The sequence below is a fragment of the Arachis hypogaea genome, chromosome 12, assembly GCF_003086295.3.
Source record: "Arachis hypogaea cultivar Tifrunner chromosome 12, arahy.Tifrunner.gnm2.J5K5, whole genome shotgun sequence".
NCBI classification, from domain to species: domain Eukaryota; kingdom Viridiplantae; phylum Streptophyta; class Magnoliopsida; order Fabales; family Fabaceae; genus Arachis; species Arachis hypogaea.
Genome location: NC_092047.1, coordinates 73,430,059 through 73,442,808, shown reverse-complemented (window position 1 = coordinate 73,442,808; position 12,750 = coordinate 73,430,059). Strand labels below are relative to the sequence as shown.

The 12,750-nt window shown below is 39.8% G+C and overlaps 2 non-coding genes across 2 annotated transcripts; both read left to right on the top strand.

Moving 5' to 3' along the window:
* Positions 1-304: 304 nt before the first annotated feature.
* Positions 305-412, top strand: LOC112730856 (small nucleolar RNA R71). Its single transcript, XR_003166661.1, has one exon. It is a non-coding gene; the product is annotated as a small nucleolar RNA R71 (small nucleolar RNA).
* An 11,363-nt stretch (positions 413-11,775) lies between these two features.
* On the top strand, positions 11,776-11,883 carry LOC112732133 (small nucleolar RNA R71). The gene has a single exon (XR_003167870.1). It is a non-coding gene; the product is annotated as a small nucleolar RNA R71 (small nucleolar RNA).
* The last annotated feature ends 867 nt before the right edge of the window (positions 11,884-12,750 follow it).

Here is a 12,750-nt window from a genome sequence, read left to right as displayed (position 1 = left end):
CAGCTTGCATTCCATGCAGACTCTGAGAAATCATATTGACTTGCTGAGTCAATATTTTATTCTGAGCCAATATGGCATTCAGAGTATCAACCTCAAGAACTCCCTTCTTCATAGGCGTCCCATTTCTTACAGGATTCCTTTCAGAAGTGTACATGAACTGGTTATAAGCAACCATGTCAATGAGTTCTTGAGCTTCTGCAGGCGTTTTCTTTAGGTGAATGGATCCACCTGCAGAGGTGTCCAGTGACATCTTTGATAGCTCAGATAAACCATCATAGAATATATCCAGGATGGTCCATTCTGAAAGCATGTCAGAAGGACACTTTTTGGTCAACTGTTTGTAACTTTCCCAAGCTTCATAGAGAGATTCACCTTCTTTCTGTTTGAAGGTTTGAACATCAGCTCTAAGCTTGCTCAGCTTTTGAGGAGGAAAGTACTTGGCTAAGAAAGCCGTGACCAGCTTATCCCAAGAGTTCAGGCTGTCTTTAGGTTGAGAATCCAACCATAATCTAGCTCTGTCTCTTACAGCAAAAGGGAAAAGCATGAGCCTGTAGATTTCAGGATCTATTCCATTAGTCTTAACAGTATCACATATCTGCAAGAATTCAGTTAAGAACTGAAAAGGATCTTCAGATGGAAGTCCATGAAACTTGCAGTTCTGCTGCATCAGAGAAACTAATTGAGGTTTCAGCTCAAAGTTGTTTGCTCCAATGGCAGGAATGGAGATGCTTCTTCCATGTAAATTGGAATTAGGTGCAGTAAAGTCACCAAGCATCTTCCTTGCATTATTATTATTTTCGGCTGCCATCTCCTCTGCCTGTTCGAAAATTTCTGAAAGGTTATCTCTGGATTGTTGTATTTTAGCTTCTCTTAATTTTCTCTTCAGAGTCTTTTCAGGTTCTGGATCTGCTTCCACAAGAATGTTCTTATCCTTGCTCCTGCTCATATGACAAGGAAGAATGGCCAGAAAAATGATAATAATAATAATAAGGATCCTTTATACCACAGTATAGGGATCCCTGTGTGAGTGGAAGAAAAGAGGGGGAGATATTTTCGAAAATTAGAGAGAGAGAGTTAGTTAGGTAGTTTTGAAAAAGTTAAGAAACAAACAAAAAAGTTAGTTAGTTAGTTGAAACAAATTTTGAAAAGATAAGAAGTTAGGAAGTTAGAAAAGATATTTTGAAAAGATATTTTTGAAAAAGATAAGATAAGAAGATATTATTTTTTTTTTTTGAAAAGATATGATAGGAATTAGTTTTGAAAAGGATTTGATTTTTGAAATCACAATTAATGACTTGATTCATAAGAAATCACAAGATATGATTCTAGAACTTAAAGTTTGAATCTTTCTTAACAAGCAAGTCACAAACTTCAAATTTTTGAATCAAAACATTAATTGTTTATGTTATTTTCGAAAATTTGGTATAAGAATAAGAAAAAGATTTTTGAAAAATATTTTTGAAATTTTCGAAAATAACTAAGAATTTTGAAAAAGATTTGATTTTTGAAAAAGATTTTGAAAAAGATAAGATTTTCAAATTGAAAATTTGATTTGACTCATGAGAAACAACTTGATTTTAAAAATTTTTGAAAAAGTCAACTCAAATTTTCGAATTTGATGAGAGAAAAAGGGAAAGATATTTTTTTTGATTTTTTGAATTTTTATGAAAACATGAAAAATATGCAATGCATGAAATTTTTAGATCAAAACATGAATGTATGCAAGAATGCCATGAATGTCAAGATGAACACCAAGAACACTATGAATGTCAAGATGAACATCAAGAACATAATTTTGAAAAATTTTAATGCAAAGAAAACATGCAAGACACCAAACTTAGAATTCTTTAATGCTTAGACACTAAGAATTCAAGAATGCATATGAAAAACAATAAAAGACACAAAACAAAAAATCATCAAGATCAAACAAGAAGACTTACCAAGAACAACTTGAAGATCATGAAGAACACCATGAATGCATGATATTTTCGAAAAAATGCAAGATGCATATGCAAGTGACACCAAACTTATGATATGACTCAAGACTCAAACAAGAAACAGAAAATATTTTTGATTTTTTTATGATTTTCTAATTTTTTTGGATTTTTTTTTTCGAAAATTATATGAAAAAAAAAATAAGGATTCCAAAATTTTTAATATGAATTCCAGGAATCTTGCATTCTTAGTCTAAAGCTTCAGTCCAGGAATTAGACATGGCTCACTAGCCAGCCAAGCTTTCAATGAAAGCTCCGGTCCAAAACACTAGACATGGCCAATAGCCAGCCAAGCTTCAGCATGTAATTCAGACATGACACGCTTGACATACCCTACAGTCGTGTAAGAGCTGATGGTTGGAAGCCTCAGTCCAAAAGAATTTAGACATGGCTTTACAGCCAGCCAGGCTTCACATGCTTCATGAAACACTAGAATTCATTCTTAAAAATTCTGAAGAAAATTTTTGAAAACATTTTTTTTTTCGAAAACAAAAGAAGAGTTTTTGAAAAAAATTTTGAAAACTTTTTGAAAAGAAAACGAAAAGAAAGTTACCCAATCTGAGCAACAAGATGAACCGTCAGTTGTCCAAACTCAAACAATCCCCGGCAACGGCGCCAATAACTTGGTGGACGAAATTGTGTTCCATGTTCTTTGTACTTGTGTGAGATTAACAATATATAATTGTATTGAATCCTCATTGTGGCTCTATGTGTGGACACAACTCCGTTCAACTAACCAGCAAGTGCACTGGGTCGTCCAAGTAATACCTTACGTGAGTAAGGGTCGAATCCCACGGAGATTGTTGGTATGAAGCAAGCTATGGTCACCTTGTAAATCTCAGTCAGGCAGATATAAAGTGATAAGGGTGTTTTCGAATAATAAATAAAAGAAAGGATAGAAATACTTATGTAAATCGTTGGTAGGAATTTCAGATAAGCGAATGAAGATGCTTTTCGTTCTTCTGAACCTCTGCTTTTCTGCTGTCTTCATCCAATCAGTCTTACTCCTTTCCATGGCTGGCTTTATGTGATACATCACCACTGTCAATGGCTACTTTCGGTCATCTCTCGGGAAAATGATCCAATGCCCTGTCACGGCACGGCTAATCGTCTGGAGGCATCACCCTTGTCAATGGCTTCATCTTATCCTCTCAGTGAATAATATGCTCACGCACCCTGTCACGGCACGGCTATTCATCTGTCTGTTCTCGATCATGCCGGAATAGGATTTACTATCCTTTTGCGTCTGTCACTAACGCCCTGCAATCGCGAGTTCGGAGCTCGTCACAGTCATTCAATCATTGAATCCTACTCGGAATACCACAGACAAGGTTTAGACTTTCCGGATTCTCTTGAATGCCGCCATCATTCTAGCTTACGCCACGAAGATTCTGGTTAGGAGATCTAAGAGATATTCATCCTAGCTTATTTCATGTATAACGGAAGTGTTTGTCAGGCACGTGTTCATAGGGGAGATGGTGATGAGCGTCACACATAATCATCACCTTCATTACGTTCTTGAGTGCGAATGGATATCTTAGAAGCGAAATAAGATGAATTGAATAGAAAACAGTAGTACTTTGCATTAATCTTTGAGGAACAGCAGAGCTCCACACCTTAATCTATGGAGTGTAGAAGCTCTACCGTTGAAAATACATAAGTGAAAGGTCCAGGCATGGCCGTGTGGCCAGCCCCCATGGTCTAAGATAGCATACAACTTATCAAAAGATCAAAAGATGATCAAAAGATACCTAATACAATAGTAAAAGGTCCTATTTATAATAAACTAGTCACTAGGGTTTACATGAGTAAGTAATTGATGCATAAATCCACTTCCGGGGCCCACTTGGTGTGTGTTTGGGCTGAGCTTAAGTGTAGCACGTGCAGAGGCCATTTGTGGAGTTGAACGCCAGTTTCTGTGCCAGTTTGGGCGTTCAACTCTGGTTTTGGATCCTAATCTGGCGCTGGACGCCAGATTTGGGCAGAAGGCTGGCGTTGAACGCCAGTTTACGTCGTCAATTCTTGGCCAAAGTATGGACTATTATATATTTCTGGAAAGCCCTGGATGTCTACTTTCCAACGCAATTGGAAGCGTGCCATTTCGAGTTCTGTAGCTCTAGAAAATCCACTTTGAGTGCAGGGAGGTCAGAATCCAACAGCATCAGCAGTCCTTTTTCAACCTCTGAATCTGATTTCTGCTCAAGTCCCTCAATTTCAGCCAGAAAATACCTGAAATCACAGAAAAACACACAAACTCATAGTAAAGTCCAGAAATGTGAATTTAACACAAAATCTATTAAAAACATCCCTAAAAGTAACTAGATCCTACTAAAAACATACTAAAAACAATGTCAAAAAGCGTATAAATTATCCGCTCATCAGGGTGTATGGCGAAGAGTGTTATGGAAAGGTGTAAAGAGGAGAGAAGAAGAAGTGGGGTAGGTGGGGATCCTGTGGGGTCCACAGATCCTGAGGTGTCAAGAAATTTAAGTCCCTGCACCAATATGGTGTTCAAACGCCCATTCTGTGCCAATTCTGGCGTTTAACGCCAGCTCTGCTACCTTTCCTGGCGTTAAACGCCACTCTGCTGCCCATTTCTGGCGTTAAACGCCAGCCAGATGCCCATTTCTGGCGTTTAATGCCAGCCTGTGCCAGATAGCTATTTTTGGCATTAAACACCCAGAGTGCTGCCCATTCTGGCGTTTAACGCCCAGAATGCTGCCGGGCTAGACGTTAAATGCCCATTCTACTATCCTTACTGGCGTTTAAATGCCAGTAAGCCTGTCCTCCAGGGTGTGCTATTTTTAATGCTATTTTTCATTCTATTTTTGATTTTTTAGTTGTTTTTGTGACTTCACATGATCATCAACCTAAAGAAAACATAAAATAATAATGGAAAATAAATAAATATAATTAAATAACATTGGGTTGCCTCCCAACAAGCGCTTCTTTAATGTCAATAGCTTGACAGTGAGCTCTTAGAGAGCTTCACAGAGATTTAGAGCTTAATGATGGCCTCCCAACACCAAACTTAGAAGTTGAGTGTGGGGGCTCTGTTTGACTCTGTATTGAGAGAAGCTTTTCATGCTTCCTCTCTATGGTTACTGGTACGCGGAATCGTGATTACACTTTAATTATGTAAAATTCATTACTCTTTCTTTCCCTGGAAATGGCACCAAAAACATGATGCCAAGACCATGGTTCACAACTCCGTGTAACTAACCAGCAAGTGCACTGGGTCGTCCAAGTAATACCTTACGTGAGTAAGGGTCGAATCCCACGGAGATTGTTGGTATGAAGCAAGCTATGGTCACCTTGCAAATCTCAGTTAGACAGATATAAATTGATAATGGTGTTTTCGAATAATAATTAATAGAATAGGGATAGAAATACTTATGTAATTCATTGGTGAGAATTTCAGATAAGCGAATGGAGATGCTTTCGTTCTTCTGAACCTCTGCTTTCCTGCTATCTTCATCCAATCAGTCTTACTCCTTTCCATGGCTGGCTTTATGTGATACATCACCACTGTCAATGGCTACTTTCGGTCATCTCTTGGGAAAATGATCCAATGCCCTGTCACGGCACGGCTAATCGTCTGGAGGCATCACCCTTGTCAATGGCTTCATCTTATCCTCTCAGTGAAAATGGTCAACGCACCCTGTCACGGCACGGCTATTCATCTGTCGGTTCTCGATCATGCTGGAATAGGATTTACTATCCTTTTGCGTCTGTCACTAACGCCCCGCAATCGCGATTTTGGAGCTCGTCACAGTCATTAATTCATTGAATCCTACTCGGAATACCACAGACAAGGTTTAGACCTTCCGGATTCTCTTGAATGCCGCCATCATTCTAGCTTACACCACGAAGATTCTGGTTAGGAGATCTAAGAGATACTCATTCAGTCTAAGGTAGAACGGAAGTGGTTGTCATGCACGCGTTCATAGGGAATGATGATGGTTGTCATGTTCATCACATTCAGATTGAAGTACAAATGAATATCTTAGAAGCGAAACAAGATGAATTGAATAGAAAACAGTAGTACTTTGCATTAATCTTTGAGGAACAGCAGAGCTCCACACCTTAATCTATGGAGTGTAGAAACTCTACCGTTAAAATACATAAGTGAAAGGTCCAGGCATGGCCGAATGTCAAGCCCCTCTGATCTAAGAACCAGGCGTCCAAAGATGGTCAAAATGACGCCTCATACAATAATAAAAGGTTCTATTTATAATAAACTAGCTACTAGGGTTTACAGAAGTAAGTAATTGATGCATAAATCCACTTCCGGGGCCCACTTGGTGTGTGCTTGGGCTGAGCTTGAGTGTTGCACGTGTAGAGGTCCTTTTGTGGAGTTGAACGCCAGCTTTTGTGCCAGTTTGGGCGTTCAACTCTGGTTTTGGCTCCTTTTCTGGCGCTGGACGCCAGATTTGGGCAGAGAACTGGCGTTGAACGCCGGTTTGTGTCATCTAAACTTGGCCAAAGTATGGACTATTATACATTGCTGGAAAGCCCTGGATGTCTACTTTCCAACGCAATTGGAATCGCGCCATTTCGAGTTCCATAGCTCCAGAAAATCCACTTTGAGTGTAGGGAGGTCAGAATCCAACAGCATCAGCAGTCCTTCTTCAACCTCTGAATCTGATTTTTGCTCAAGTCCCTGAATTTCAGTCAGAAAATACCTGAAATCACAGAAAAACACACAAACTCATAGTAAAGTCCAGAAATGTGAATTTAACATAAAAACTAATGAAAACATCCCTAAAAGTAACTAGATCCTACTAAAAACAATGTCAAAAAGCGTATAAATTATCCGCTCATCACAACATCAAACTTAAATTGTTGCTTGTCCCCAAGCAACTGAAAATCAAATAGGATAAAAAGAAGAGAATATACTATAAATTCCAAACTATCAATGAAACATAGCTTCAATCAAATGAGCTTATAGCTTTTTGCCTCTTGAATAGTTTTGGCATCTCACTTTATCCATTGAGGTTCAGAATGATTGGCATCTATAGGAACTCAGAGTTCAGATAGTGTTATTGATTCTCCTAGTTCAGTATGATGATTCTTGAACACAGCTTCTTTATGAGTCTTGGCCGTGGCCCTAAGCACTTTGTTTTCCAGTATTACCACCGGATACATAAATGCCACAGACACATAATTGGGTGAACCTTTTCAGATTGTGACTCAGCTTTGCTAAAGTCCCCAATTAGAGGTGTCTAGGGTTCTTAAGCACACTCGTTTTTTGCTTTGGACCTTGACTTTAACCGCTCAGTCTCAAGTTTTCACTTGACACCTACACGCCACAAGCACATGGTTAGGGACAGCTTGGTTTAGCCGCTTAGACCAGGATTTTATTCCGTTAGGCCCTCCTATCCACTGATGCTCAAAGCCTTAGGATCTTTTTTATTTGCCCTTACCTTTTGGTTTTAAGGGTTATTGGCTTTTTGCTCTTGCCTCTTGGTTTTAAGAGCTTTGGCTTTTTCTGCTTGCTTTTTCTTTTTTTTTCTTTCTATATATATATATATATATATATATATTTTTCGCCTTTTTTTTTTCTGCAAGCTTTGTTCTTTGCTGCTTTTTCTTGCTTCAAGAATCATTTTTATGATTTTTCAGATTATCAAATAACATGTTTCCTAGTCATCATTCTTTCAAGAGCCAACATATTTAACATTCTTAAACAACAACTTTAAAAGACATATGCACTGTTCAAGCATACATTCAAAAAACAAGAAGCATTGTCACCACATCAATATAATTAAGCTAAGTTCAAGGATAAATTCAAAACTCATGTACTTCTTATTCTTTTGAATTAAAACATTTTTCATTTAAGAGAGGTGATGGATTCATAGGACATTCATAACTTCAAGACATAGTTACTAACTACTAATGATCATGTAATGAAGACACAAACATGGATAAACACTTAACATAGAAAATGAAAAACAGAAGAAATAAGAACAAGGAATGAATCCACCTTAGTGATGGTGGCGTTTCCTTCTTGAGGAACCAATGATGTCCTTGAGCTCTTCTATGTCTCTTCCTTGTCTTTGTTGCTCCTCCTTCATTGCTTTTTGATCTTCTCTGATTTCATGGAGCATGATGGAGTGCTCTTGATGTTCCACCCTTAGTTGTCCCATATTGGAACTCAATTCTCCTAGGGAGGTGTTAATTTGCTCCCAATAGTTTTGTGGAGGAAAGTGCATTTGAGGCATCTCCGGGATCTCATGGTGATGAGCTTCATACGCCTCTTGAGCTCCATGAGTGGGCTCTCTAGCTTGCTCTATCTTTTTCTTGGTGATGGGCTTGTCCTCTTTGATGAGGATATCTCCCTCTATGTCAATCCCAGCCGAATTGCATAGGTGGCAAATGAGGTGAGGAAAGGCTAACCTTGCCATGGTGGAGGACTTTTCAGCCACCTTGTAGAGTTCTTGAGGTATAATCTCATGAACTTCCACCTCTTCTCCAATCATGATGCTATAGATCATGATGGCCCGGTCTATAGTAACTTTAGACCGGTTGCTAGTGGGAATGATTGAGCATTGAATGAACTCCAACCATCCTCTAGCTACAGGCTTGAGGTCCAATCTTCTTAGTTGAACCGGCTTGCCTTGGAGTCAATCTTCCATTGAGCTCCTTCTACACATATGTCCATAAGGACTTGGTCCAACCTTTGATCAAAGTTGACTCTCCTTGTGTAGGGGCGTGCGTTCTCTTCCATGTTTGGCAAGTTGAACGCCAACCTCACATTCTCTGGACTAAAATCTAAGTATTTCCCCCGAACCATTGTAACATAGTTCTTTGGATCCGGGTTCTTACTTTGATCATGGTTCTTGGTGATCCATGCATTGGCATAGAACTCTTGAACCATTAGGATGCCGACTTGTTGGATGGGATTTGTTAGAACTTCCCAACCTCTTCTTTGAATTTCATGTCGGATCTCCGGATACTCATTTCTTTTGAGTTTGAAAGGGACCTCGGGGATCACCTTCTTCTTGGCCACAACATCATAGAAGTGGTCTTGATGGGCTTTGGAGATGAACCTTTCCATCTCCCATGACTCGGATGTGGAAGCTTTTGTCTTCCCTTTCCCCTTTCTAGAGGATTCTCCGGTCTTAGGTGCCATCAATGGTAATGGAAAAACAAAAAGCTTATGCTTTTACCACACCAAACTTAGAATTTTGCTCACCCTCGAGCAATAAAAGAAAGAATAGATGAAGAAGAAGAAAAAATGGAGGAGAGGGAGAGTGGGGAGTGTTTCGGCCAAGAAGGGTGTAGAGGGGTGTGTTGTGTGAATTTGATGAAGAATGGAGGGCTTTATATAGGGAAGGGAGGGGGGAAAGGTTTCGGCCATATGGGTGGGTTTGGGTGGGAAATTGGTTTTGAATTTTTGAAGGTAGGTGGAGTTTATGAGGTAGGTTTATGGGGAAGAGTGGATGGATGTGAGTGGTGAAGAGGTGATGGGGAAGAGAGTTTGAGGTGATTGGTGAAAGGTTTTTGGGGAAGAGTGTTATGGGGTTGTGTGAAAGAAAGTGGTGAGAAGAAGTGAGTGGAGGTAGGTGGGGATCCTGTGGGGTCCACAGATCCTGAGTGGATCCTGTGGGGTCCACAGATCCTGAGTGGATCCTGTGGGGTCCACAGATCCTGGGTGGATCCTGTGGGGTCCACAGATCCTCAGGTGTTCAAGGATTTACATCCCTGCACCCATTAGGCATGTAAAAATGCCTTTGCACACAACTCTGGGTGTTTAGCGCCAGGTTGGTGGCCATTTTGGGCGTTCAACGCCCATTTGTGTGCCATTTCTGGCGTTCAGCGCCCAGAAGCTGCCCATTTTGGGCGTTCAGCGCCAGAACCATGCTCTGTTCTGGCGCTGAACGCCAGACAGATGCTCCTCCAGGGTGTGATTTTTCTTCTGCTATTTTTGATTCCGTTTTCAATTTTTATATTTATTTTGTGACTCCACATGATCATGAACCTACAAAGACATATAACTAAGAAAAATATAGTTAGATAAAGAAAAATTGGGTTGCCTCCCAACAAGCGCTTCTTTAATGTCAATAGCTTGACAGTGGGCTCTCATGGAGCCTCACAGATGTGCAGAGCTTTGTTGAGACTCTCCAACACCAAACTTAGAGTTTGGATATGGGAGTTCAACACCAAACTTAGAGTTTGGTTGTGGCCTCCCAACACCAAACTTAGAGTTTGACTATGGGGGCTTTGTTTGACTCTGCTTTGAGAGAAGCTTTTTCTGCTTCCTCTCCATGTTTGCAGAGGGAGATCCTTGAGTTTTAAACACAAGGGAGTCCTTATTCCATTGAAGGACTATTTCACCTCTGTCAACATCAATTACAGCTCTTGCTGTGGCCAGGAAAGGTCTTCCTAGGATGATGGATTCATCCTCTTCCTTTCCCGTATCCAGGACTATGAAATCAGCAGGGATGTAAAGGCCTTCAACCTTTACTAACATGTCCTCTACTTGTCCATAAGCCTGTTTTCTTGAACTGTCTGCCATCTCTAATGAGATTTTAGCAGCTTGCACCCCATAGATTCCCAGTTTCTCTATTACAGAGAGGGGCATGAGGTTTATTCCTGAACCAAGGTCACATAGAGCCTTAAAGATCATGGTGCCTATGGTACAGGGTATTATGAACTTTCCAGGATCCTGTCTCTTCTGAGGCAATGTCAGTTGATCCAGATCACTTAGTTCATTGATGAACAAGGGAGGTTCAACTTCCCAAGTATCAATGCCAAATAATTTGGCATTCAGCTTTATGATTGCACCAAGAAACTTGGCTGTTTGCTCTTCAGTAACATCCTCATTCTCTTCAGAAGAGGAATACTCATCAGAGCTCATGAAGGGCATAAGGAGGTTCAATGGAATCTCTATGGTCTCTAGATGAGCCTCAGAGTCCTTTGGTTCCTCAGAAGGAAGCTCCTTATTGATCACTGGACGTCCTAGGAGGTCTTCCTCCTTGGGATTCACGTTCTCCACTCCCCTTGTAGGTTCGGCCATGGTGCTTATGTCAATGGCCTTGCACTCTCCTTTTGGGTTCTCTTCTGTATTGCTTGGGAGAGTACTGGGAGGGATTTCAGTGATCCTTTTACTCAGCTGGCCCACTTGTGCTTCCAAATTTCTAATGGAAGATCTTGTTTCATTCATGAAACATACAGTAGCCTTAGACAGATCAGAGACTAAGTTTACCAAATTAGAAGTATTTTGTTCAGGATTCTCTGTCTGTTGCTGAGTGGATGATGGAAAAGGTTTATTATTGTTAAACCTGTTTCTTCCACCATTATTAAAGCCTTGTTGAGACTTTTGATCCTTCCATGAGAAATTGGGGTGATTTCTCCATGATGAGTTATAGGTGTTTCCATAAGGTTCACCTAAGTAATTTACCTCTGCTATTGCAGGGTTCTCAGGATCATATGCTTCTTCTGCATAAGAAGCCTCTTGAGTACTGTTGGATGCAGCTTGCATTCCATTCAGACTCTGAGAAATCATATTGACTTGCTGAGTCAATATTTTATTCTGAGCCAATATGGCATTCAGAGTATCAACTTCAAGAACTCCCTTCTTCATAGGCGTCCCATTACTCAAAGGATTCCTTTCAGAAGTGTACATGAACTGGTTATTGGCAACCATGTCAATGAGTTCTTGAGCTTCTGCAGGCGTTTTCTTTAGGTGAATGGATCCACCTGCAGAAGTGTCCAGTGACATCTTTGATAGCTCAGATAAACCATCATAGAATATATCCAGGATGGTCCATTCTGAAAGCATGTCAGAAGGACACTTTTTGGTCAACTGTTTGTATCTTTCCCAAGCTTCATAGAGGGATTCACCTTCTTTCTGTTTGAAAGTTTGAACATCCACTCTAAGCTTGCTCAGCTTTTGAGGAGGAAAGAACTTGGCTAAGATAGCCGTGACCAGCTTATCCCAAGAGTTCAGGCTATCTTTAGGTTGAGAGTCCAACCATATTCTAGCTCTGTCTCTTACAGCAAAAGGGAAAAGCATGAGCCTGTAGACTTTAGGATCTACTCCATTAGTCTTAACAGTATCACATATCTGCAAGAATTCAGTTAAGAACTGAAAAGGATCTTCAGATGGAAGTCCATGAAACTTGCAGTTCTGCTGCATCAGAGAAACTAATTGAGGTTTCAGCTCAAAGTTGTTTGCTCCAATGGCAGGAATGGAGATGCTTCTTCCATGTAAATTGGAATTAGGTGCAGTAAAGTCACCAAGCATCTTCCTTACATTATTATTATTTTCGGCTGCTATCTCCTCTTCCTGTTCGAAATTTCTGAAAGGTTATCTCTGGATTGTTGTAATTTAGCTTCTCTTAATTTTCTCTTCAGAGTCCTTTCAGGTTCTGGATCTGCTTCAACAAGAATATTCTTGTCCTTGCTCCTGCTCATATGACAAAGAAGAGGGCACAGAAAAAAAATAATAATAATAATATGGATCCTTTATACCACAGTATAGGGATCCCTGTGTGAGTAGAAGAAGAGGGGGAGACAAAGAATGTAATATAATGGAAGAAACACAACTGTGAGGAGGGTTGAGATGTGAGATGAGATGTTAGTAGATGAATAAATAAATAGAATAAGATGGAAGAGGGAGAATTTTCAAAAATAATTTTTTTGAAAAAGGGTTAGTGATTTTCGAAAATAGTTTTTGAAAAAGGTTAGTAATTTTCGAAAAATTTTGAAATCAAAGATAAAAATAATTAGTTAATTAAAAAGAAATTTT